Source organism: Podarcis gaigeae (assembly GCF_964106915.1).
Source record: "Podarcis gaigeae genome assembly, chromosome: 11".
NCBI classification, from domain to species: Eukaryota; Metazoa; Chordata; class Lepidosauria; order Squamata; family Lacertidae; genus Podarcis; species Podarcis gaigeae.
Genome location: NC_139687.1, coordinates 52058042 through 52079996, shown reverse-complemented (window position 1 = coordinate 52079996; position 21955 = coordinate 52058042). Strand labels below are relative to the sequence as shown.

The following is a 21955-nucleotide window of genomic DNA, read 5'->3' as shown; positions in this document are numbered from 1 at the left end:
TGTGTGTAAGGTGGTGGAGTCTTCCTCTCAGCTATGAAGCTGCTCTTAACTTTCAGGGGGGAAGGAACCAGAAGCTCCTGTTTGCAGGTCTGCCCCATCTCTTTTAATCATGCCTTTGGAAGAGGCATTAATTCCCTCCTTCTGTCGCAATTCCACAATTCAGTTTCATTCAAAACAGGATAAATTCCAAAGATCTTCTACTGAAGATCTGCGCCATTTCCTGGTCTTCCTCTAGTGTTCACCTTCAATGCACCAATCTGGAGAGACAAGAAATGAGGCCTATAAGTAATTGGCAGTCCTTGGATTTAATAGACCAGAGCAAATCTCTTTGTTCGCTACTTGAGTTTGCACTCGAATGAAACCAAATGGAGGGGGGGAGCAAGACAGGGAAAATGAAAATGTAATTGTAGCTACTTATAACAAGGCTGCAAGAATATTTCATGAAGCAGTTCTGCAGAACCTTTGGTGAAAAACCTGTGTGGGATGTTCAGTGAGGGGAAACTGCCAGTTGTTTGGGAGTTTTAGTAGCTGTTGACAATATGCTATTAAGGGAAGTACTAGTTTTCAGGTGTGGTGGATAAAGCAAAGGCATTCTTGAAGAAGACTGCTAAGCAGGCTATTAAAGGTAAAGGGACCCCTGACCATAAGGTCCAGTTGTGGACGACTCTGGGGTTGCGGTGCCCATCTCACTTTACCGGCCGAGGGAGCTGGCATACAGCTTCCAGGTCATGTGGCAGAGCAGAGCAGCGCACGGAAACGCTGTTTACCTTCCCGACAGAGACGTACCTATTTATCTACTTGCACTTTGACATGCTTTTGAACTGCTAGGTTGGCAGGAGCAGGGACTGAGCAATGGGAGCTCACCCTGTCGTGGGGATTCAAACCACCAACCTTCTGATCGGCAAGTCCTAGGCTCAGTTGTTTAGACCACAGCGCCACCCACGTCCCTTCAAGCATGCTATTAAGTCCACCTTTTGTCTTTGCTGTAGTGGCATTTCAAGAGTTTCACAACCAGTCCATTTCTAAATAGTATTCCACCAATGCTTCAGAAGCAATCTGCCAATTTCCCATTTTTTATTCATGCACTGTGTTCAAACTGCAGCACAAGCACAGTTTACTGCAGTTTTAGTTAGCCAATTTCATTTATTTTAGTTTTCCTTCTTTCAGTTTAATGTTCAGCTTCAACTCTAGGGCAAAACTACATAAGGCAAAGAAAATGAACTTGCTGCATCTCAAAATCAAGAACAGATATTTGAAAAAAGAGGCTACCTTCCATTTTTAAAAGCACTGGGTGAAAAGCAAGGGCTTCATCTGGCAGCTCAAAGACTGCAAAAATGTTGCCAAGTGATTTTCCTTGGGAAGGCTATTCCACAACCTCCAAGTGTCCATATTGTTCAGGGACATCCCTGATTTAGCAAAACCATCCTGGTTTCTGATTTGATCTCAGAATGTCCCACGTTTCCTTAGGATGTCCCTATTTTCATTGGAGAAATGTTGGAGGGTATGGATTTGGGTGTCGCACAGGGCGCCCCTGAAATTTGAGGTTCCAAGGTATGCCACTGCTTGCCTGCATCAGTGATATGGTCAGGAGTGGAAGATAAACAGACTATTTTTTATTTGTTTCATTTCATGACATTTATATACCATTTATTGTAATAAAACCACTAAGTGGTTTACAAAAAGATAAATGTTAAAATTATCAATAAAAGACAAATAGAGGTGTTAAAAATATCCTTAAAAACAGGTATTTAATTATAATTATAATTAATATATACCCCGCCCATATGCCTGGATTTGGGTTTCCCCAGCCACTCTGGGCAGCTCCCAACTGAATATTAAAAACACAATAAAACATCAAACGTAAAAAACTTCCCTAAACAGGGCTGCCTTCAGCTGTCTTTTAAAAGTCAGATAGTTGTTTATTCCCAGACAGAGAAGGCCCTCTGCCTGTAACCTCACTTCTTACAGTGAGGGAACCGCCAGAAGGCCCTCGGAGCTGGACCTCAGTGTCGAGGCAGAACGATGGGGGTGGAGATGCTCCTTCAGGTATACCGGGCATATTTGTGCACGTCTAGATGCTACTGAGGTTATTTATATACGGCATGAACGAAAAGGTGGTTCCTGCCCCAAGAAGCTTACAGTCGGTCTGAGAGCAGAGTGGAAGAATGATGGAAGGCAAGGATGACTGTGAGCAATTGTAGATAGACATCATTGCAGATGAAGATGAAGGTGAGGGTGTTAAAGAAGCTTACTATTGGAAAGTTAATTAAGTCGACATTAGGTAGTTAGCACAAGCTCAGCAAGATGGCGGCCTTTTACTTTGTGACCTTGCTTGACTTCATATTTCTTGTTTGTCTTTGGAGAACTCTTTCTGATTAGAAATACCAGTAGATTCTGTGCATTGGGTTATTCTGGGGCAATTTGTCTATCCAAAGAGATGCTTAAATTTAGAGTCCTCCTTTAATATATAAAAAAGCAGCAACAAATTAAATCTTGTTTGACTTGCTTCAAAGCAACACTTCAAAGCCAGGTCAATTCCCCCTGTTTTAAAAAAAAAACCCCATAGTAATCATCAGCTTATAGAGGCATAGCTCATTTTTGAGATCTGACTACAACAGCTACCTTGGCTCACCCATCAGTCTCAAATTGTAGTTGCAGGTTGATGGGCTCCTCTCAGCCTTTGAAGCAGCTCAAGGGTTGGATGATTATATGGTGCATTCAGGACTTTGATTGACTGGTGCCTATTTCACTACTGTTCTTTCTAACTCCCAACACTATCTAATACTTGAGTCTTGGGATTAAATAACGGGCAACATTAATGAATACCTTCACAGCACCAAGTTTGATACTGGCTTCCTCATATTTTTACATGACAAGCTATATGTTTAATCAGTTTTATCTCTCAAGGTATTTATCAAGGCATGGCATGTTAGTCCATAATGTTATCAGTGTTTTGCAACATCTGAGCATTTTGGGCAGCGTCCAAAGAAAAGAATCATTTATTTCTTTTCAGGTGTACTTGTCCAGTACCATATGCATTTTTAGAATGCTCGTTCTTATTGCTATTTATTCTATTTAAAACCCCATGGTTCTTACAAATGCTTTTTCCAAATTGATGGCTAAGACGGGATTTGCCCTTTTGGTGACTCTTTTCTTTCTATATTATTATAGCTAAGCACATTCTTCTCTAGATCATTCTTATAAAACCTTATTTGTTAGTGAGGGAGCAAACAGCAAACATGCCCAGGACTCCTCCTCTCCCCTGGTGGCTGCTGCTCATTGGGGCCTGGAGCCATCTTCCCATGAATTTCTCTAATCGAGGGGTAAAGAACCAGATGTCATTAAACTAGAATTCCTGTTGGCTAATCTGGCTGGGGTTGATGGAAACTGGAGGGGTTGATGGCCACAGATTCTCCACTCCTGGCTGAATCCCTTTTTAAAGCCTTCTGAGCTAATGAAGGAATTGAAGGGTTGCTCATTCAGTTTGCAGATGGACCAGTTCTCCAACTGTTAAGGTCATAACTGAATGCCGATTCTGTTTTCTGCAGCATTCGATACCCCTCCCAGTTTATAAAGATGTTGAACAACAAGAGGCCCAGGATAGAACCACTTGTCATCCTTTTTCCCAGGATGAGGAGGAACCATTAGTGAGCACTCTTTAGTTTCAGTCAGTCAGTCAAAGTCTCAGAGTACAGGATTGCTGTGGCCAAGGAGCAACTAAAACTCAGAGATGTTAGGAGCAAAGGAACTTGCTTTAAATCATCATCATCATCATCATCATCATCATCATCATCTTAGTATTTATACCCTGCCTATCCAGCTGAGTTTCCACAGCCACTCTGGGTGGCTCCCAATCGAGTATTACAAACAATACAGCATTAAATATTAAATATTAAAAACTTCCCTAAACAGGGCTGCCTTCAGATGTCTTTTAAAAATAGGATAGTTGCTTATTTCCTTGACATCTGATGGGAGGGCATTCCACAGGGTGGGCACCACTACCGAGAAGGCCCTCTGCCTGGTTCCCTGTAACCTCACTTCTTGCAATGAGGGAACCGCCAGAAGGCCCTCGGCGCTGGATCTCAGTGTCCGGGCTGAACGATAGGGGTGGAGATGCTCCTTCAGGTATACAGGTCCGAGGCCATTTAGGGCTTTAATGGTCAGCACCAACACTTTGAATTGTGCTTGGAAACCTACTGGGAGCCAATGCAGATCTCTCAGGACTGGTGTTATATGGTCCTGGTGGACTCTCCCAGTCACCAGTCTAACGGCTGCATTCTGGATTAACTGCAGTTTCCAAGTCACCTTCAAAGGTAGCCCCACGTAGAGCGCATTGCAGTAGTCCAAGCAGGAGATAACATGCACCACTCTGGCGAGACAGTCCGTGGGCAGGGAGGGTCTCAGCCTGCGTACCTGATGGAGCTGGTAGATAGCTGCCCTGGACACAGAATTAACCTGTGCCTCCATGGACAGCTGTGAGTCCAGAATGACTTCCACCTGGTCTGCACACCTGGTCCTTCAGGGGCATAGTTACCCCATTCAGGACCAGGGAGTCCCCCACACCCTATCTGTATATCAAATATTACCATTGCTCCCTCTCAGTATTATCTATTCAGTGGAAGCTGGTGCATTGGGGTAGAGAGGGCACTGCTCCACCAACCTCAACAAGTCTACATCTGCCTGCCTTTTAACATCCAGCCCAGAAGCTTCTTCTTCCTTGGTATCAATTTTGACCTTGTAGAACTCAGCAGGCATGGAGACAGGGACAAAGCTAAAATTAGTTGGTTCCATTGGCTTGGGCTCCAGCTGCTTTTGGCCTTCTGCCCAGAGGCGGTGCATCTTGTTTCATTGGCTGAGGTGAAATGGGAAGGTGCCACCCCACACATGCTTTGCTCAGCCTTACCTGAGAAGTGTGGTGGTGCCCATGAAGCACTGGTGATGGGTTTTGGCAAGATCTCGCAAGCTCTCTCTGAGATCTCACCAGAAGCCAGTGCCACTGTTGGTGCTGCTTCTCAGCTGCCAGTGGGAGTGAATGGGACACCCTCTGGGTGCTGGCTCTTGGATTTCTGCCACCCGAGGCACCTGCCTCAGCCCACATCATGGGAGGGCCGGCCTTGTTTCTGCCCTGCCATTCCTATTGGACACTAGGTACCGCTTTGTCTACATAAACTAGAAGGGTTTCAGACAGGAGTTCCATGATAGAAAAAAAAGGAAATACTAAATAAACAAACAATGTACTAAATAAGCAAACAATGGCTGATAACATCTGTACAAGTGCCAACCTGTTTAGCTGGAGTCCTTTTCAAGAATGCAGCAAGAGGAATTCTGATTTGTCAGCAAAGAAGGTTTATGTGGCTGTTAGCCCAGGGTGGTACATTGTATAGTTAGCTTGTCATGTGAAGGTGACTCCTTATCTCCTAGAGAGATTGCATTTCTTGGAGAATCCAAAGCTAGACTCAATGAAGCAAGCTGGCTCTGGAGCTGCAGCCAGTGAATGGCCTCAGCCAGTGCTATTTTACTACAAAAAGAGGTGCCAGAGCTCCTCTCCCTTGAACATCTCCCTTGTTCTCTTAGAATGGCAATGTCACCCACCTGAGAGTTGTAGCTGGAGAAAAAGCTCTTGTCTCAATTGTCAGGAGTTTGATATTTTTAAATTTGTGTGTTTGTTTCAATATTCTATTGTGATTTGGGAGTGTTTTTAGATGAAAATGGGATATAAATACCAGGAGCAATAAAAAGCAACCAGCGTTACGTGATATTTATTGTTCTTCTTATTAACTTGTTAATCACCTTCTACACAACTGTCTCAAGGTGATGTACAAAAAAACCCAGCAAAACAGTAAGAAACAAAAACCAGCAAGTACATTAAAGCAAACAAACTGATACCATACAAAATGGTGACCCATGACAAAGACCCATTCATCCACCTGAGAATTGCATGGTTTCAAGCCGTTCCATATTTTTTTACAAGTAAAAAAGAATATGTTTCCATATCATCCCCTCCATTTCTGATGTTCACAACTGAGTGCCATTTCTTATGTAGCCAAGATGGAACCATCTGCAAGCAAGAGGGAGGTATCAGTAGGCTGAGGAAAACACCGAAATTTGCAGAAGTACACACATGAAAATCTTTAGAGAAAACAACCATTTGGAGGGAACTTCAGTGGGGTCATGCAATGCTGGCTGACTCTTGCAGAAGGATGACAAAAAGGCCAGGAGGAAAGAGGAGTGGAGTTGATGGAGGACATAGCCAACTGACTAAAACATGGAACTGGAGCCTCTTGTTTTGAGTCCTACTTGTATAACCCTATTTACATGCTGGTTTGGCTGTTGCTTGATTGTCGTGTGATACCGTATTATGCAAGTGGTTATAAAAGTTATTTTTGCCCCATCTTCCTGGGACATCTAAAGCTTCAACAGTTCACGGGAGTGGGGGAACCAGGCTTGTGAACTAATAGTATGACAACAGGACAGAGTGTCGCAAACCCGTCATAGGAGTTCACATTCAGATTATTTAATACTAAGTGTGCATAAGGGCTCCTATTTCTGTGAATTCCTCTGTGAACTGACCCCTGACCCCTGCCTCTCAGACGAATGTGTTGACTGGTATATAACCACCCTTTTGATTTTGTACTTCTCTGAATTTTGCAGCGTTGTTGTTTGGCTTGAAAAATGTGCCAAAAATGTGTGCTATGGAATTAAATATGTTTAGAAATGCATGCCGTGTATGTTTAAATGTGTAATTTGTATGTGAATTTTAAAAAGCAGCTTAATGCCAAAAACATGGGGCAGAGTGGATTTATCAATGAAGCATGCATCATTGTCACGGACCAGAAATAGAACGATTCATCCATCCCTACCAGTTCATTGTTTCATTGTTAGGCATGAGGAAATGCACAAGGAGGTATAGGCAGTTCTCATTAAAGTTGTGTTCGTAATCTGCATTAGACAGGATCCCTTCAATAATGGTTGCAGTTGCTTTAAAAAATAGCTACACTTACCAGTGACAAATATTACAATTATCCAGGGAAGAATTCAGCGTAGTGCTAAGCAGATCGCTTTGTCAGTGCAAACAATTTAGAAGTATGAGAACATTTTAAAAACATTTCTTTTATAAGGATGTTACGTTGTGGGAAAGGATTATAACCCTTAAAAATTCAGAAAGGTAAAGAAACAATATTTCATTGTTACCAAATATAGTTCTTGTGATATACGACAGGCAATCTCCAAGCAGAATTTGAAAGAGGGTGAATGTGCTTGTTTTCCCATCAGCCATGCATCCAGGTTAATTTGGCTTTTATAGCAATAAATGCTGTGATAGAACTCCTTGTGCTTGATTTACTTTAAGCCAAATGTGGATTCGTAATTACCATACTTCAATGCTGGGTCTATTCTGGATCTGTATCCTCAGCCAGCTTTTATGGGGAAGGATCACAGCATGGTGCTGCTGCTTCTCATTCAGGAAATTTTAGGTGCAGTCCCTGGTATATCCAATTAAAACCATCTAGGTAGCAGGACTGGGTAGGACTTCTGCCTGACACCTCAGAGCAGGGCTTCCAGTCAGCGTAGACAAGCCTGGGGTCAACAGGACCAATCATCTCAGGTTTATATAATCCGGACATAATATGTCACACACAATAATGGATATTGTTTTTATTAATTATTATTCCAGCACAACACTAGTGTGTATAAAGAAGGAGGATGATACCTAGAAAGCTTATGTAGCTTGTGCATAAATTGGACAATGGGGGTGGGCTCAGGGCATGGAAATTTATGATCCAACATTCAGTAAGTGGCCTAATTTATTTGCTTCTTCAGTTCATCAGGGGCTGAGTTGTTTTTATTTGCCATCCGTGTTGGTAAGCTTGCCAAATCACCTATATATGGCAATGCATGTGACCTCTTCAGGAAGAAATTAACATTACAGTTAATTATAAGTACTGTATTGTGCTTCTAGAGTACGTTTCAGAGCACAATTCAAAGTGTTGGTGCTGACCTTTAAAGCCCTAAACGGCCTCGGTCCAGTATACCTGAAGAAGCATCTCCAGCCCCATTGTTCTACCTGGACACTGAGGTCCAGCTCCGAGGGCCTTCTGGCGGTCCCCTCACTGTGAGAAGCCAAGTTACAGGGAACCAAGCAGAGGGCCTTCTCGGTAGTGGCACCCAGTGGCATAGCGTGGGGGGTGCAGGGGGGCCGGCCGCACCGGGCACAACATCTGGGGGTTAGGGTTAGGGGGCACAAATCCACGGGTTAGGGGGTGCAAATTACTTGCCTTGCCCCGGGTGCTGACAACCCATGCTACGCCACTGGTGGCACCCGCCCTGTGGAATGCCCTCCCACCAGATGTCAAAGAGAACAACAATTACCAGACTTTTAGAAGACATCTGAAGGCAGCCCTGTTGAGGGAAGCTTTTGATTTTTGATGCATTACTGTATTTTAATATTTTGTTGGAAGCCGCCCAGGGTGGCCAGGGAAGCCCAGCCAGATGGGCGGGGTATAAATAAATAAATTATTTATTATTATTTATTTATTATTATTTATTTATTATCTACATTTTACTTCCATATTTAGCTACTTTTGGACAACAGTTTTGAACTTTTGACTTACGTCCGAACTAGTGATTACTGACTTTTATTACAGCTACTCATACAATTTTGAGGCGGGAGGGGTGCCCTCTACCTTCAGTCTTGCAGCCACAGCTTTCCAAAAGGTCCCACCAAATGCTGCACCAGGGATTGGTCATTCATATGAAAGAACATGGGTGGCCATACTGGAAGTTGTGAATTAGTTCAACTTTATAATTCCTCTCTGCCGATGCCTTAACTACACTCATAGAATCATAGAGCTGGAAGGAATCCTGAGGGTCGTCTAGTCTAAGCTCCTGCAAAGAAGGTATCTCAACATGTGGTCACCCATCCAATCTGAAACCATACCGGACCCTGCTTAGCTTTGCAAATGTGCTAGCAGTTTTATTGCTGCACCACAGGACGGCTATGTATTATTACTTCACACACCCCATTGCTAACGAGGTGTTATCCGGGCAGGGTTATCAGTATTAAGCAGAATGAGCACAACAGTCCCCAAATGCAACAGGGCCAACACACCACATTTTGAAGTAAGGGAGCCCCCTGCCCACCCCACATAAAACCATTATCTAAAATTACCTATCTGCATCACTGTACCTGACTGACAGAGTTGTACAGTGACAGTGGTACAGTCGCCCTCTGAAGGTTGTGGACTCCCCTTCCTTGCATGGTCACCTGTCATAGATGCTTTAGTTTAGATTACTGTATTGCAGGGTCGGGGTGGGGGTGGACTAGATGACCCTCAGGGTCCCTTCCATCTCTACAATTCAATTAGTCGATGATCCTCTCAATGAAAACAGGTTTGGGACCTAAACCTAGTTAATCTGTAGTCACATGCTGACGTTCCTCTTTGGCTGCTGTTTTCTGGCAGAGGATGCAACTTAAAAATCCTTAAATAAGTATATATTCACAGTGCAAGCCTATATACAGTCTACTCAGAAGTAAGCCCTGTTGAGTTCAATGAAACTTACTCCCAGCTTAATGGGCAGGATTGCAGGTTTATTTTAATTGGGGGAGGGTGTTTTTCTACTCTCATTAGTTAGTAGAGAATTCTCAGGGCAGCCTGCAGCAGGTAAAAACCCAAGTATCACAGAACAGCAGTCAAAACAGACCAATAGCCTCCAGCTAAACAGATAATATTCCCATTTTGGGCATTAAAATGGATCCTTTTAAAACTCGACACAGCAACACAATATAGCCAATTCCTTTCACCGAATGTCCTTACAGAAACACAGAGGCGCGCGTAAAGTTGCAGCAAGTTCGCCTTAGCAGCCAGCGCTGTGTGCGACTGTGTCGCCAGCCTGATCTGCCCGGGTTACATCCTGTACGTCCGTGCGGACGGTCACGGGGAACGCCTTTCCTCTCGAATCAACCTTTCCAGAGAGCAGCTTCTGTGAGCTCAGAGCTGGAGGGTGGTGCCGAGCGCACAGCAAGCCGACTTTCGCTGCTGGCGAGGGAGGAACGCCACTTTTCCGGACTCCTTTGTCCTCCTCCCCTTTCCTTCATGCTCTTCAATGTTTCCAAGGATTGCTAGATTGCTTTGGAGTTTTCTTTCGCTTGTGAGGAGTTGACTGCGGCGGGTGAGAGTCTTTTGGGAAGGCGAAACAAGCATCGGACTCTGTAAGCAGGCACCAAATCCACGGAAAAGAAAAACTTCGCGCCCTGGTAAGTTTCAGGTCGTGTCCGGGTATTATTTTCTGAAACGCGTTCGCATACCCTGTTCCTTACCAGCGAATCGTTTAACTGCTCCGTCGCTTTGCCGAAAGGAAATCCGACCAGGAGATACACTGTAGCAGCAGGCCTGAAAAGAAAACAGCAGGCAAGTTTGGATTATTGTTATTATTTACTACCTGTGGTTTCCTTTTTGTGATTTCTGCGCTAATGGTAAGCCAGGTTTTCAGAGCCCAAACTTTTGCAGAGCAATTCAGAAACAACTTGTTTGAGTGCTGAGCAGCTGGAGATCCCAGGAGGGGTTCTCCCCCCCTTTTTTTTGCAGAATTACATATGGAGGTTTTAGGTGAGATTATAAAAAACTCAAGTCACATTGCTGTTTGCTTCTTCTCAGTGTTAGCGTAAAATCGTCAAAGTGGAAGTCTTCCAGAAGAAACTTATCCACTCACTATTATATTACTCAGCTTTTTGAAACATGCTTTGTGCAAAAGGCAACTGCCTGGTTGTAGTATTTTTGTAACGTGGCTGTTCGTTTTAAAGATAGTGATCTCTGATGATGTGTACAGGAAGTGTTGTGGCTACATTAAAAGAAAAGTTTTATCCTGCTCTAAGAAAGGAAAATGTCATAGTATGTAGACTTTCCAGAGAGCAAGCCCCATGTGACACAGTGGGGTTTACTTCTGAGTAAATTTACATAGGATTACACTGTATGAACTATATGCAGCATATTTTGGGTGCAATCCTGTAGCAATGTACAGGACTGCACCCATAATGTACAAGCAAGCCCCTCTGAACTCATTGTGACTTACTCCTGAGTAAATGTGTATAGGATTGCACTATTACCTGAACTGCTGCAATACCTGAACATCTTTAAAGTTGACTCAACGAATTGCAGCGGAGCTTACGCTAAGAAAATACGCCTAGGCACATAGCCTTACAAACTGACATTGACACCTTGACCTTTAGAAGTGTAACTGAAAACAATAGGACTTCCAAATAGCTTGTTCAAGTTCAGTGTGTTGGATGAGTCAGGCAAGTTTGGCTAAATGAGTAATTAAGTATGGGAAAATGAGAAAGCTATGTGCATAAATGAACTAGGAAAAGAGGGGCATCTATATCCTGTATTTGGATTGGTGGGAGTTATGGATAAACATATGTCGAATCAGAGGGGCCGTTTTATACTGCCAGAGAAATGTGGGAAAATATTTTGGGTTCCAAACTGCCTATGTTAAAAGTTAATGGAAATTTGGCCAGAAACTTCTGTATAGGCAGGATTGCAGGCAGCATTCTGTGGGGTAGCATGTGGGTGCACTTAAACAATGAGCAGGCTGACACAATTCTGCTCTTTCCCAATGATAAAGCTGCATCTTTGTTTCACCATTTGGCTCAGTGTAGTGGATTTTTATACCAGTGCAACAGAAGGTAACGCTGTGGACTATTTTCACCTACAAAGATGTTCTGTGTGGGAACACATTTTTGGACACTGATGCATGCATATGTTGGCTGATGCATGTGTGTAGTGGGAAGCTGAGGTTGGCCTGATATATGTGGAGGACAGCATGACAAGGGAAGTAGTCCCGACTTTTGTCAGCTCAAAGGAATCGGTCGGGCTGCTGTAAACATGTGGTTTTTCACGGGAAAAGCAGGCCAGCAGGGTGTGTGCTTCCTGCATTATTCAGTCTTGTTCAGCTCCGCATATTGCATTAGGAACACACCCTTTTAATTGACCCACCAATTCATGGCAAGATTCTGCCATAGTGCAGAAGGGGCCTTACCAGGGCATGTTCCTTTGAACTCAGTAGGGCTCCACCTTCCATAGCACCATAACTAGATAAAGCACCTGAAAATCACTGAATATTGGAAAGTGCTATACAAATGTAAAACTCTATTAAGATTGGGTCTTAGAAATGTCACCTGTCCATTTTTTTCCCACCTGGACAGATCAATTCTAGATGCTCAAAATCCAAGAATGGCTTGGAAAGGGGGAGATTATTTCTCTTCCCTGCCTACCCTCCCTTGCTGTCATTGCACTGACCCCTGGTGGGGCTCTGTCTTCCATTTGCTCAGCTCTGCAGGAGAAAAAGAGAGAGACAGAGAGATGGAAGAATAATAGAATAAAGGATGAGGATAGTGCATTTCCCCTTTTCCACCCAGGGATGAAAGAATCTGTCCACTTTTGGTTCTCTCAGTTTCATATTTTTTCCAATCTTAAATTCAGTTCTCCATGTTTCCGCAGCAATTTGCATTCTCTCCCCCCCCCAAAAAAAATCATGAAAATTCCACATCATTTTACAACGCGTTTCTCCTGAGAAACACATTTTGTATGTGGTTTTGATGAATAAAATGCATTTTTTAATGTCGTTTTCCCCAATATCCACTCTTTTACCTAATTATGTGCATTTTGTAAATGCTGTTTGGTAAGAGAACAGTATCCCAAGATTTGGACAAGTGCAAATTTTGAAGGATAGCTGCATTTCAGTTCTCAGTGTGAATTGGATAGATTCACTTTTAAAAGTGTATTGAATTGAATTTATCTTCTGCCCCTACACTGAGGTCATGCTTTTGCCTATCCATTTGGAGCCCCATCCTGGACCCATAAAGATGAATCATGACCACATGTGCCCTGTGTCACATAACAGAAAAGGACAACCTAGGGAGGAAAACACGCTCCAAATTAACCTGTCCCAAAGCACAACTGTCTCTCTTTCAGGGCCAACTGTAGGTTGAAGAGCATAAACCATGGATGGGCAAACTGTGACCTTTCAGATGTTGTTAGACTACAACTCTCATCCTCCCCAACCATTGGAGCTGAAGGAAGTTGGAGTCTAAGACCATCTGGAGGGCATCATGGTCCTCCATCTCTGACATGAAAGAGCCCTGCTGGATCGAATCAAGGGCTCATCTACTGTAGTTCAGCATCCTGTTTGCCATAGATGCCAACCAAATGACTCTGCGTAGCTCACAAACCAGACACGAAGGCAGCAACTGCCCCTGGTTTATCTGATAAATTACTTCTAGACTTGGGTGGTTTTGGATCCAGGGCTGGGATTGGGCCTTTAACAGCCTGAACACCACATTCCTTTCTGGTCAAGCTTCCAGAAGCCACATGTTGGTGGTGGGCAGGACCCAAGGCAGAGCAATGAATGTAAATTTTACCTTGTGTATTAGGGTACTATCTACACCAGGCTTCCTCAACCTCGGCCCTCCAGATGTTTTTGGCCTACAACTCCCATGATCCCTAGCTAGCAGGACCAGTGGTCAGGGATGATGGGAACTGTAGTCTCAAAACATCTGGAGGGCTGAGTTTGAGGAAGCCTGATCTAAACACCCACCCACCCCTACACCTTAATCCTCTAATCAGGCAAGCAAGAGTCATTATCAGAGTTCAGAGACACCGTCCAGCCAGGCAGAAACAGTCAAGGTAAATGTGAAGCAATACCTACTGATGGGTGTGTCCTGGGAAGTGAGGTTGTGGCTGGGCAGGGTATGTGGCCTGGGGCGGTTGCCAAAGTAGAGATTCCCAGGTGAAAAGACCTGCATTTGGACTTCGGGGGCAGAGGCTCATCACCTCTGTCCCAGATGGACCTAATCTCTGTGAATTTGTCCATGCCTTTTTTAAAAGCCACCTCAGCTAGGGGGTTTTTATGGGCACCTGGAACAGTGAGATCTTCAGCCGGCCCCTCCAACCACACCAGCATGTCTCCATCCCATAACTGTGCTGTAGTCTAAGGACACATCTTCTTGCCACTTCAGAATAGGGTTTTGAAACGTTGACTTCACATACCTTGCCATACCTTGAAGCTCACAACAGTGATTAAAGTGGAACAAATACCATGTTTGGAGTTTCCTTCTGTAGAAATCAGCCGTGTCCGTGATTTTTGGCCTCTGAAAACTTATGAGAAGATTGGCGGAGGAAGCAACTTATTTATTTAGCAACACATACAAAAGTGGTTTTTTTAAAATAAAAAAACACATGAAGAAATAGAAAAAAACAAAGAAACTAAGGATATAGTATATCACCATAACAATAGTTAACTATTAACCATTAAAATTTTTAACCTGCTATATTTTGCATAAATGAGTTCCAAATTTCAACTTGACTTGGAAAACAAACTGTGGAGCTGACTTTTATAAGGTTGCACAGTACATAACATTAGCAGTAGCTGCGTGGAACATGTGTTCTCCAGACCAGGCAGTATTTTGACAAATCAATGAAATCTTCCTATTAATGTAGTAGAGGCAGAGCACCAGTGGAAATTATATTTTGACGTTTCTGATGCTGACATGCATGACTACTGAAGCAAAGAAACTAGAAGTACTTAAGGCATATTTGTTCAGAAGATACATACTTAAATTTACAATAAATGTTTTATGGAACATGGTGCATTAAATTGCATAACCTGGCACCCTCTTTATTTTTATTAAAGACTGGTGTCTATTACGAATTGAAAGCACAATCCAGGAGATAGATAGATAGATATATATAGAGAGAGATAAAATCCCAACATAATGTCACACACACGTGTGACCAAGAAACAGAATATGAGATGGAATCAAACAGGCTTGATTCTTAATGGTTGAGGTCCACAAAACAGTTTTCTCCCCATGCCTGTGGTGGGAGCTTGAGTGTAGTCCTTTACATTCTTACATTTACATAAGTGCATGATTGCCATTCATTATTGGGGGCGGGGAATAAAGTGCTGCACTTAGAGAGAGCATTGCTGCAGCAGAAAACCTGTTCTCTTCTATGGATACTGGCTGGCCACCAGCAACAGAGACCTCATGGGAGGGGTAGCTGGTAACCCTCCTCTACCCTCAAAAGTTTGCTTCAGGATCTGCAGCAGAGAAGCAATAGGATTATGATTTGCAAACGCAGGAGGGTGGAGAGGTGAATCTTTCTCCCCATCCGCTGGCAGAATACAGATGGGAGGGAATAAGTATTCTTGAATGCCTCTTCTCCCTGACATGCTCTTAAATAGTCACTTACATAAAAACCGTTTTCTGACGTCCTTCAACTATTGACCAAGTCCTGTTGTAATAGCAGCCAAGAAGTGGAACCACGACAGAGTTCTGGATGGGTTCAGTTCTCGATTAGCTCCCACGAAGCTATCAAAGACAAAACAAGTGGGCTGCCATTATTGGCAGACTTATCTGAGGGAGCAAGGTCAAACCTCTCCCATTCCGCCTTTCAAAAAACTGGAGTAACAAAGAGATAAGAGGTGGATTTAGCATCTGCTCATGGTGTGCCTGAGAACACACTTCTTTTTTCTCCCACGTAGGGGAACAGCTGCAGTAAGCGGATGCATTTCAGGGGCTAGAAACCTCTGAGATAACAAAGTGAAGCACCGAAGTGAAAGGAAAATGTAGCCTGTAGCTACGCTTGCGTGTTGCTTGGGAGGGTGTGAACTGGATCAGAGACTTCCTATTGAACGACTTGCTAAAGATATTAAATTACCTTTATGTAAGGAGCTGGAAAGACAAAAAATGGAATAGAAATGAAAGAGTGTTGTGTTTGGAAGCCCAAGAATGCAAAGCAGGTTTGGAACCTGGAACACTCCAATGTTGTTGTTGTTGTTTAGTCGTTTAGTCATGTCCGACTCTTCGTGACCCCATGGACCAGAGCACGCCAGGCACTTCTGTCTTCTACTGCCTCCCGCAGTTTGGTCAAAACTCCAATGTTACTGGACTACAAAACTGTCATACTCCCTGATGATTGACCATGCTTGCTGGGGCTGATGCAGGGCCCATCCACAGTTTCATTTGCCCTGTGATTTCGAGTCTGAGAAAATTTTGTTTTTATTTTGTCTTGCCACGTTCCCCAAGAAAACCTGCTGTTTACTGCTGAATTTCAACAATCCACAGAAAACCCAGTTGATGTTTGTTCCGGTACAACAGCAAACTGGATTTTCAAAGGGAAAGCAGAAGGACAAAAAACAACAGCACACCACCTTCTCAGATTCTTGACTTGAAATCATGAGACAATTGAAACTGTGGATGGCTTGAAGTTCAGAGTCCAACAACATCTGGAAGACTACAGGTTCCCAGCCTTTCTGTAAATGATCAGAGCACGAAGTTATTTCTCACCTGAAAGTTACAGTGCAGTGTGAAGCAACAGCAGCTCAGGATGTCTGGCTATAGAAGTTATTTCATTCTTTATTCAGAACTTTACCCATAGTGTAAAACTCTGTTCATTTACGCTTGGCAAAAAAATCCTGCCTAAAGACTTGTATTGACTGTAAAGTTTAAGAAAGTACTTTAGGCTATACAAACAAAACCCCTTTTGTGCCAAGATCTGTGCATATGTATGTGTATGGATGGGGTGGAAATATCCTTCTGTTCTGCAGGCCTTCACGGCTGTGGAGTTCCCTGTTTCCACCGGCTGAATATATCAGCAAGTGGAAGTGACACAAGCAGCATACTAATTGGTGCCAACCCACAGAAGGCCCTGAAATGGGGCATCCTGGGGCAGGGCCTGAGCTGCTGGATCCCAACTCTGCAAACCAGAGGTGACATTAATTGTGTGAATGTTGACATGTTTGGTTGCTAAATTATATAGTGTGAATGAATATGGTTAATGCGTACATTTTTGCTTTCCAAATAGCAGCTGTGTGTGTGTGGTGGGGAAACCTGAGCAGCCTCAGGACTGGGAGGGGTGGGGGAGGAAAGTTTAACTCTCTCCTTTCCACTGTTCTGGCAAAAATCACCTCTCTGAAGCTATATAATAATAATAATTTATTATCTATACTCCACCCATCTGGCTGGGTTTCCCCAGCCACTCTAGGCGGCTCCCAAAAGAATATTAAAAACACAATAAAACATCAGACATTAAATACTTCCAGAAACAGGGCTGCATTCAGATGTCTTATAAAAGCCAGATGGATGTTTATTTCCTTGACATCTGATGGGAGGATGTTCCACAGGGCAGGCGCCACTACCGAGAAGGTCCTCTGCTTGGTTCCCTGTAACCTCACTTTTCGCAGTGAGGGAACTGCCAGAAGGCCCTTGGAGCTGGACCTCAGTGAAAGGTGGAGGTGGAGATGGTCCTTCAGGTATGGTACTGTGGGCATAAGTGGGAGGTTCATTTGAAACAATGGAGGTTGGTCCACTAGAGTGAATGAGGCAGTGCCATACCAGCCTTGATCTGCCATTAGCCAGCTCCTTTACAAACAGTCCAGGTGGTGGTAGCATTGCCTGTCTGCTTCCTTCAGTCTCAGTATTGGCCATGTAGAACTGACCTGCGGGAAGGAGAAGGAGGGGACAAAGCTTGCAGGAGGCATCTCTGCTTGGCATTGACTCTGCTGCCACCTAGTGTTGACCTCCTTGCCTTCTGCCCTAGCAGCCCCAACAAGCACCAGATGCCGCTGGTTCAGGTTTCAGAAATCGGATAAGTGTTTCTTGCAAATGCAAGTAGGTTCTGATGCCACACAGCAAAACATCTACATACACACAAGCCACAATTCATGTCAGAAGTTAATGTGTAACCTTCAAGCAGGATGGCGGTGCCTGTTGCAGCTGTAGAAATGAGGGGTTTTTTTCTGGACCGCAAAAGGGAGATAAGGAATTAAACTTCTCTTTATCCCATCCCTGCTTCCTCTCAGCTGTTATTTGCATAATATGTTTTATGTGTGTTGATTGCACTCACACAATTAACTCTGTCTTCTTTGGCCCTCCAAAAAATGAAAGTAAGGGTCAAACTTGAGGTGGAAAGCACATTAAACTGGGGAAGGGGGGGTCTACTCTTTACACTTAACTGAGCAAATGGGGGAGTGGGGAGAAACGTGCCCCTCCTTGCCAAATCTCGTTGAGCTCCGTAAACTGTAAGTAGTTTTCTTCCTGCCTGGTTCATTTCCAGTATTGGAGTCGGGGCAGGAGAAATCTGCTTTAATGTTAGGAAGTACAAGGTGAGGCAGGGGAGGGCTATGAATTTCTCTCCCTTCCTCTGCATCCTCAACATTTTATTATAAAGAGGAGCACCCATCCTTACTTTATATGTGAATGAGGCAAATACAGGGGTGTTGTTGTTGTTGTTGTTTAGTCATTTAGTCGTGTCCGACTCTTCGTGACCCCATGGACCAGAGCACGCCAGGCACTTCTGTCTTCCACTGCCTCCCGCAGTTTGGTCAAACTCATTCCGGTAGCATCGAGAAATACAGGGGTACCTCCGGTTAAGTACTTAATTCGTTCCGGAGGTCCGTTCTTAACCTGAAACTGTTCTTAACCTGAAGCACCACTTTAGCTAATGGGGCCTCCCGCTGCTGCCGCACCGCCAGAGCACGATTTCTGTTCTCATCCTGAAGCAAAGTTCTTAACCCGAGGTACTATTTCTGGCTTAGCAGAGTCTGTAACCTGAAGCGTATGTAACCCGAGGTACCACTGTATATGCAATATAGCACGCACACATACACAGTTGCCCCTCTTGCTTAGTTTGGGCCTTAAAAGTCCTTTAAACTTTGACTGAGTCATTCTTCCCCTTAAAGAAAAGAAAAAAAACCTCTGGTGCTTGAAGAAGCTGTACAAGAGTTTTTGCACACAGCTGTGTTTGCATGCCCATCTCGGCCTTGACCTTGAGAAAGTTTGCACAACGATAAGGAGCAGTTTTCATGATGCATAGCAATTGTACCTGCCTCCTGTGACACACTAGGATAGTTTGTGCCTCCTGTAAAATCTGCTTCAGGGCGTAGTCGGCGCCTATTTAAAACCCTCCCTCACAAGATACAGAAACTCTGGAGGCAGACACGCCAAGGCACACATTTCATGTAACAGCCACGTTGTAGGATATTGGCAAACAAATGGCAGGAATGTTAATTTGAGAGGTGACCATAAAGATGGATTGTAGCTGTGTCAGTGGGCAAACCTCAGATTGACTTCCTCTTGCCCTTTGGTCTTACTCTTGCAAACTCATGCTTTGAGCCACCAGCCATATGGGAGCAGGGAAACAGGTGGCGAAAGGGTTAAGTGTTCCCATCGCTTCTCTGGTCTAAGTTTCTGAAGTTGCTTTACTTCTGAGGGAAAAAATAAAATATTAAGGCGTGAGCATGTAGTTAGCTCCTGCATTGTGTTTCTAGTCAGTAGCTGTGCTGGTTCCTCATTTTACGCCTGTCTTCCCACAGTGGACCTTAACTCTTTACTTCCAAGCTCTTAAAGCACTGCAATCTTCTTTTCCTTTTCTTAACCTGTGGCGTTAGTGCCAAGCAAACAAATAAGTCTGAGATGAGGGTGGGGATAGGTGCGCTGGTTGGTTGGTGATGGCAGAAAGGATCCAGGAGGGGGAAAGTTATGCTGTTCTCCCATAGAGAAACAGGGTCTCACTCCGGTGAGAAATTGCAGGTTCCCCACATGCAGCCTGTTATCTCCTCTTGTCCCATGTTCATTTTGTAGATGGTGATGAAAAAGGATAAGGTAGACAGACAGAGAGAGAAAAAGAGGACATAATCATGCATGTTCCCTGGGGGGCCAGCTGACTCCTTGGGACATGCAACACAATAACATCCAAAAAACGTGGTTGACTTGCCTACGATCCAGGACAAAGCGCCACATTTTGGACATCAATTCCGGCTTTGAACTCCCGGACGTATGAGAGCCCTACACAATGGTCAAAGATTAAGAAGTGAATCACAGCCATTTCCCACTTGCCACTTCAAAACCTGTACAGTGGTACCTCGGGTTAAGTATGTAATTCGTTCTGGAGGTCTGTACTTAACCTGAAACTGTTCTTAACCTGAAACACCACTTTAGCTAATGGGGCCTCCCGCTGCCACTGCAACACCAGAGCACGATTTCTGTTCTCAACCTGAAGCTAAGTTCTTAACCTGAAGCATTATTTCTGGGTTAGCGGAGTCTGTAAGCTGAAGCGCATGTAACCTGAAGCGTATGTAACCCGAGGTACCACTGTATTGCCTTCCACAGCCAAGCTGTGGGTCAACATTAATCCAAATCATATGCCTGTTTCTGTGTAATGTTCCAGAGATGGTTTGACCTCTAATCTACACGCTTGTTGAGCCATTCCCAAGACACATCTGGATTTAGTTTGGGTTGGGGGTGGGAATCAGGGTGGTTTTGTTTGTAAGTAGGGCTATTTTTTTGCCTTAAGGTGAATTGCTCACTGGTTTAGTGGACTAGCAGACCTGTCAGAAAGGTTCGGCATTTTAAGGTGGAGCCGATTGTGCCAGAGGTGAGGTCCTTCCTGCTGAGTCACAAAATAGCAGTTTCTTCTGCTTCCACGGAACCTGCATTTCCACTTTGCCTGTTACCTGAGTCCTGCTTATTAATAAGGTAGGCTGAGTTAGCTGTAGCTTATTGGTTAAATGGCTGGGGAAGGAATAAAGGATGGGTTTGGGGGATCCCAAGTCTCTTGTCACTGGTAGTCATGGAAATGAGGAACAACAGCCCCGAAATGAATGCATTTAACACTTAAATCTATATAAGTCAAGTGAGAGGGAGAATGCTATGACTTGAGAATGGGGGTGAACAAGATCATAAAGCAGTGAGGAGGCAGGAATGTTGCTCCAGGAAGTTAAGGGTCAGGGGAGATAAAGGTTTTAGCAGCAGTAGGGGAAGTCTTCTAAGAAAAAAATGAGTATTTTCTTCCTCTGTTTTAAGTTTGCATCACAGCGGTTTCTTCACTTAGTTCCAGAATTTTCTTGAAAGCTTAAACTCATGCAGCTCAGCATTAAAACCATTAAAAATATGAGATTCCTTCTTTAGAAAATGCTATCCAGAGCCCCTTCACTCGTGGAAGAAATTCTGAGAATGTGGCTTTATCGTTCAGAAGCCTATGGAATAGGGATGGGAAACTGTGGCTCCTCAGATGTTGGATCCTATCTGCACAAGCCAAGGGTCAGAGGAGCTTTAGTCCAACACCATCTGGAAGGTCACAAATTTCCAGCTTTGTTGTAGAAAATAAGAAATATATCACCAGAGGCAAGAAGGCATCCTTGTCTAAATGAAGAAGACAAAGAGGAGCGTAAACTTTCACAAAAGAAATGCAAGAAGACAGTAAGGAATGCTTTGAAAAATTGAGGAGCCTTGGATGACAAGGGAGTCAAAGGTGTGCTACTGGAGACTAAGGAGATTTCAGAGAAGGTGAATGAATTATTTTCTTCACTGTGGAAGATGCAAGGCAGGTTCCTGTAACTGAGCAATTTTTCTCAGGAAGGGAGTCTGAGGAACTGAGGCAGATAATGGTGGTAAGAGATGGAGTTCTAGGCTTATGGACCGATTACTGACAAATGACTGAGTCCAGATTAGAATCACCTGACAGTTCTTAAAGAACTCAGATGCGAAATTGTTTGTCTTCTAACCCAAATATGTAACTTATCCCTAAGTTCAGCATTCCTTTGGGTGGACTGGAAAGTGGCCAAATTCTTGAAGAGGGATCAAGGGGTGATCCTGGAAATTATGAGCTATTTACTTAACATCTATTTTGGGAAAACTGGTGGAAGGCATTATTAAAGATGGAATCCGCCAAGTGCATGGAATAACCAGTCCTTCAGAAGCAGAGCCAGCAGAGCTGCTGCAAGGGTAAGACCTGACTCATTAAGCAATTAGAGTTCTTTGAGAGTGTCAGCAAGCTTATAGCTGATCCAATCAACCGTCTGTTCTTAGACTAGAAGTGTCTCGCCAAATGTTCCTGAGTAAGCTTACCAGTCCTGGAATAAGAAGAGAGGTTCTCCTGTGGATCTGGAACTGTTTAAGAAA

At 43.9% G+C, this 21955-nt stretch overlaps 1 protein-coding gene across 4 annotated transcripts in view; it reads left to right on the top strand.

Annotated features, from left to right (window-relative positions):
- RAB27B (RAB27B, member RAS oncogene family) overlaps nt 1-21955 on the top strand; it is a 125139-nt gene that overhangs the window by 74483 nt on the left and 28701 nt on the right. The window contains exon 1 of one of the 4 annotated variants that reach the window (XM_083702967.1): nt 9963-10252. The exons of the other annotated variants lie outside the window; for them this stretch is intronic. The gene's annotated coding sequence lies outside the window, so the exon portion shown is untranslated. Of the gene's footprint in view, nt 1-9962; nt 10253-21955 lie in introns of those variants that run through there. 4 annotated transcript variants of the gene reach the window in all.